Source organism: Triturus cristatus, chromosome 4_2 (assembly GCF_964204655.1).
Source record: "Triturus cristatus chromosome 4_2, aTriCri1.1, whole genome shotgun sequence".
NCBI lineage: Eukaryota > Metazoa > Chordata > Amphibia > Caudata > Salamandridae > Triturus > Triturus cristatus.
In genome coordinates this window covers 251,494,755-251,500,882 of record NC_140586.1, presented here as the reverse complement: position 1 = coordinate 251,500,882, position 6,128 = coordinate 251,494,755, and positions in this window count along the sequence as shown.

Here is a 6,128-nt window from a genome sequence, read left to right as displayed (position 1 = left end):
CCTACCGCCTTCCCCGCGACGCGCGGCGTCTCTCAGGGCGCCGATATTCATCGGAGCCGTAAATCCTGACAACTATTTTGTTTCACGCAACAGTCCTTGCCCTCAGTCCACTAATAAAGTCTTTGCACTTGCATGATCCTCAACTCATTGGAACAATTGCTTCTTCAATATTACCACCACTTATGTGTCACTGCTGATTTAGGGCTTATGAGCAAACCTGATTGTACTGTTTGTTCTTGCTGACTTGAAACATTTTAAAAGCTTGTAGCAGGTTCATATACATTGCTAGTAAAGTTTTTCATACCACAGGGTACTACTTACAGTTTACGTCTTTCCTGGCTTTACAAATGGTTTTACTGTTGCAGATGCATGAGTGAATTTGTTTGTACCACATGACTACCTGAAATAATGCATTATACAATTTGGCATGGCATTGATTTGTCATCTGCAATGCTTCTGTATAGTTTGGTAAATATTCTTCTGGCTGTAACTCACTTCCACTTATGTATACAAGGATGTTCAATTATTGACACTGTCTTTCCAGTTATGTGAAATTTCCTGTTGATGGTGCACCTCTGTACTGCACTGAACCAAAACAAATGTCAACAAAAATAGCTGAAGAGGAAAATCAGATAAATATTATATTCATTAACAATTACCTTTGGTGTCCAATCAGTCATACCTGCATGTAGATTTTTGTATTTTTATATCTGCACTGGTTTCACTGTGTGCTACACTTTTCTGTCTTTATAACAGCAAATACATTTTAAAATATATGTTAAACAAACTGCTTTTTAATAAATAAATAATTTGATAAAAAATTAGTTACAGCCGTTTCATAAGTATTTTATCATGCAATGACCGTAAAGGAACCAATTGTTAACTTATCATCCAAGTAATTGATATTTTGTAACACGTCCCTTTGGTAATGATATAGTGAATGCTCGTTATTATACTTGTACCCAGATTCTCTTGTAGATATTGAATTGTCCCTTGGAGTTTAATGGTTCATATGACTCACTGGAGCAACTGATGCATGTACTGCCTGTGACCACTGAGGCATATGTCTGAGATAATTGGTGTATATACTACTTCAGGAGATGACGGCATTCCTAACCGGCACTATTGCTGCATTGCCTGGGATGTAGATGGATAGTGGTCAGAAGGTACTGAAACACACTACTGTCTTTGAACTTGTCTAAGATCATAGATACATATAATAGAAGGGTCCTCTGAGGTACTGTGTTGTATGTGTAATTGGTGATCATTACTGCCTGTTGACATTGACACACATACTGCCTACTTGGACATATAGGGCCTCATTACGATATCGGTCAGAAAGCCTCCGACCGACTGTCTGAATCTCCTAGACCACGTCGGAGCCCTTCCAACCAACTCAGTCATTGCATTCCAGGTGACCGATGTTCACGATCGGAATGCAAACCACATGGTTGTTCCAAATCAGTTCCGACTGGCCCTCGGAGTATTCCTGTCGGTCGGAACCACATTGTACATCCCTATGGGCAGCGTTTCCGACCGAGGGATTACAATGCCGATTTCCAACAGCCTTTCCGAGTCGTCTATCCGACACGAAAAGGCTTTCGGAAAGTGACTTTGAGATCCCCTAGCAGGGCCACCTAGGCCCCCGGGGTACCCAAGGGACCCCCTGTAAAACCCTCCACTGTGTGGCAAGCACCATGGGGTGCCTGCGATAGGGTGCAGGGTTTTCAACAAACGCCCCATTTCCCCATAGGAGCTTGTGTCACAGATGGTTGTCGGGCAGAACACGGGCTCCCATAGGGAACAATGGGACTCCGACCGAAAAGTGTTCGGTCGCATCGTAATCCATCGGTCGGTTCCGATTTCCGAGACGGTATCGGTCGGAGGCTTTCTGACCAACATCGTAATGAGGCACATAGTGTCTAGGGTCACAGATTCACGTTCTGCATTGGGCCACTGATGTGTGTATGGTCTACACTTTTTATCCATATACAATTAAAGACTATTGATGCATATATTCTATAAGATCATTATTGCTGGTTCTGCCTCTTGGGTGAATTTTGCAAGAGGTGATATATTTTGCACGGGATGCATATCTATATAAGCAAATGTAATTTAGGAAATTTTGTATTTGGGTTTATTTCTGTATTAGAATAGTGTTCATTTGTTGTCACCGAATCTGCATGCAGAACAACTGTAGCAGATATAAAAGCTATGCAGTTTGTTGAAACAATGCCAATGTAGTGATGACAGAGTAGGTCATTTAGATTCAGTATTTTAGATTTAGCCAATATACAGATTTCTGGCTCAATCGTTTTGTAATATGTTTGGTTATGTATATACGTCACGGTCAGAATAATATTTATGCTCAGATTTGGAACACATTTAAAAAATAGGATCAATAGATTGAATACCTGCGTTCCACCTAATCTTTTTTTTCTCCCTCATATTTGCATTTTCCACTTTTCTAAGCTTTGAATCGAAGTTTTGGTTTTTGTCCTTCTGAATTTCACCTCAATTATTTCTTCCTTCTATGTAAACTGAATAAAATAGTATTGGAAAAAACAGAGTTAACAATCTCTACTTCATATTATATACAGAGGATATTCAGAGGCTTCACTATTTCTTGGTATCTCAGAGGCTATTCAAGATGACACAAAAACAAGAATTCTCTTTGAAAGCACATTCTAATCATGCACCAGTGGACACTCAATTGAATCCCCCCAATCCTGTACCAAAAAGAGACTCAGTGATGTCCTCGCATGAATTTTTGTGTGTGAGAGAATGTTACTAATGCAAATTAACATTTTTAGGTCCCACCAAGACAGCGCTTGCGCTGTCTCTTCAAGACATACTATATTCAGGATATGCGTATTCAACATGCCCAACACTTGTGGTTGGTTAGTTGTCCTGCCATTCTAAATTCCTTTACTCTGGTTGGTCAATACTGTCCGTCTGTCCTGCCTTTCTATGCTTGGTTCCCTCCCATCGGACATCACCATTTGGTTTTTATTGGTTGGCTATCCGTTGCCTCCTTGCTCGCACACCCTCCCTCCTGTCATAACTGGCGTCCTTCCTGCGCTGCAGCGGACGTAATGCACAGAATTTTGGTAACTTTACCAACTGTAATGCATTGTTTTTATTGTTCGCTTTGGCATGCCCTCTCCCCGGGCATGAAACTGCACTGACTTTTGTGGCAATGAAATTGCATTTTGGTAACTTTACCGACCGTAATGCATTTTATTTATTGTTCTCTCTGGCATACCCCACCCTTCTGCACAACACGGCACTGACTTTGGTGGCAATTGCGGCATGCTGCGCTTTAGCTTTAAACATCTAGATCTAAAGTGCGACGTGCCGCAATTGCTAAAAAAGTCAATAAATAAACAAGCATTTGCAATGCAATAAGTCTCACATTTGCAAGAGTTGGAGCTACTGGCATTGTAAATGGTGATGCCTTTTATTTATGTGTTTTGAAAACCTGAATGCGGTGCGCAAGCATGCACTTTGTACATATAGTCCTTGCTTACGCGAAGCAAGGCTGGCAGTAAAAGAGACCAGTTAATGCCAGTCTTGCTTCTCGTTAGCAACAACTATAAATACAAAGTGCGCGTTTATGCACCGCTTGCAGGTTATAAAAACACAGACATAAAAGGCATGGTCATTTATGATGCCAACAGCTCAAACTCTTGAAAATGCGAGACCTAAAGCATTGCAAATACTTGCAAATGCTATTTTTTCCTTCTGTTGGGAGAATGAGCAGAGAGGGGGCAAGTGAAGATACCGGGAAGGCAGTTGGGAGGGGTTAAGAAACAAGCAAGTGGTGGAGAGAAAGTAATTAAAACAAGCAGCACCATGGTCAGGAAAGGGGCGGAAAGAAAAACAAACATTTTTAAAAGTAGTGCTTTTATCTAATAAGAAATTTAGTTGGCTGTAACATGTAGCTGGCGTTTTACACACTGAATTGGATACGCTGGCGCATATTTCATGACATGCACACTTATAATGACATACACACTTCAGGCGGGAGGTGGTGTTGGGGGAAGGAGGGGAGAATGTGAAGTTGAAGCAGCGCTGTGGCATGGCGAGGGGGAAAGAAAATAAACATGCTGAAAAGCAGTGATCCTATTCAATTATAAAAGTCACTTACTTTAGCATCTAGCTGCCACCCTTTGCTTTTGACATGCTGTGGGTGTCTGTTATGCATCTGAATGTGGCTGTGCAGTGGGAAGAGTTCGTTCTGGCTTGAACACTCAAGAAATGCTTACAACCGGAAATGAGTCCTCGGGCAGGTAAGTCAGTCTGGGGTTTCTTGGGGAGTGATAAGCTGTGATGAAACCGTGGCTTGTTGTCCTGAGCAGCAGGGGGCCTCTCTTTGCTACAGGCAAGAGAGCACTAATATGTTGAAAATTGAACCGAGTGTAGGAGGTGGGGCAGAATGAAGGTTTTTACATGTGTGCGTACTCGTCTCTCGCTTTTTTTTCTCTTTCGCGCCCAGTGCCTCTCCTTCCACTGTTTTTTTTTTACTTGCTGTACTTACATTTCTTACACTTGACTTTTTGTGTATTCGTTAATGCACTGCATGGTGCGCTGTTGAAAGAAAAACAATGAAATATAAGTTAATTTATGCAAGATTTGTTGATGCGTGACATCGGGGGCGCTGTTGGGAAAAAAGAATGATTTACAAGTTAATTTAAGCAAGATTCTTAAATGCATGAAGTAACGAAATAAAAAAAAACTAGCAGAACAGCAGTGGTGGGGGCCTGAGAGCAGTGTGGGAGCAAAGAAAGATGTGTTAGACCCCGCTCACTTCCTCACATATGAAGGAGCCAGCGCTGCCTCTGCTTCTTGTGCCGCGATCTTTAAAAAAGGCGAGACGCGCAAAAAGAAAGGCACGTGCTGCCATTGTGAAACTGAAAGTGCCTGAAAATAAACACAAGAAGCAGCTGCCACTCCTGAACGTTTTTTTTTTTCTCTGTATCCATTCCTGGTTTCCGGTTCAGACAGAGAGCTGCGAGTGAACTGCGTTCAGAGCTTCGGAGCCTCAGAGAGCTGCGTTGTTGTTTCGATCTCCGAGCCCGCGTCCTGCGGCCGCAGAGCCGTGCTGCTTTGCCGCTGACCGCGGCCCCCGCAGGGGGCCAATTGGCGGTCGGAGCCTTAGAGCCCCCGGGGCACCGGTCACCCCTCCCACAGGGGGGGGGGCGGGGACGCTGACCGGAGCCCCCCTCCTCGGGCTGGCCGGAAGTGACGCGCAATGCGTGTCACTTCCTGGCCCTGGTGTGAGGGGGAGGCTATTTATCCTTCCCCCACCCTCCTGGCGACCTCTTTGTCGCCCATCTCGCCATTTGATCGGTCGCAGTCTCCGACACCATCGGTCGTCGTCCTTGCCTCGCGCTGCGATCCCGGCCTCCCCGTTGTCGTACGGTTCTCAAGAACAACGGTGAGTCTTAATTATGTAATAAACCTGCAGCATTGTTACCCAACACCAACTGTCTTGTGTGTGTCATTTGGGCAACCTACTATGGGGGAGGGGGGACAGCGGGGTGCCCCTGGGGGTACTATGCTGTTTGAGTTTGAGCTAGAGATCGTGGCTGCAAGATCGAGCCCTTCCCATGGCAGCGGACCAGTGGTGTTCGACCAAGGCTGGGTGCGGCTTGCGGAGAGGCCGCCCGCTCACTCTGCTCACTCCGCTTGGGACTGCTTCCGGCTCAGATTACAGTGAGCGTGGGGAGCAGAGCGGTGTGGAGAAGTGCAGCAGCGTTTCTTCGTCTGCCCGGCGGTAACTGGAACCAGCGACATTAGCTAGAGTGGACGGCGCAGGGCAAGCCAGGTGAGTCCCTGTAGCGGGGACGCAAGGTGTGACCAGGTGGGTTCAGTTGTCCGTGCCCTCTCTGTGTCCCGAAAAAACCTGACCTCAAGCAACATTACGCTCGAGCGGCCAGAGTGGCCGGAGCAAGGCGGATAAGGAGCTAGGCATTGGGGCTTGCGCTGTAGCGTCCCCTGCTTGCCCTAATTTGAACAGTGCGTGCTCTTCAGTGCATCTCAGACTCTCTCAACAGTCTCGCCCCAGCGTGCCGCCTACACAGGATGCAGCCAGAAAAACCCTCTGAGTGGGTACGGGGTGTGGG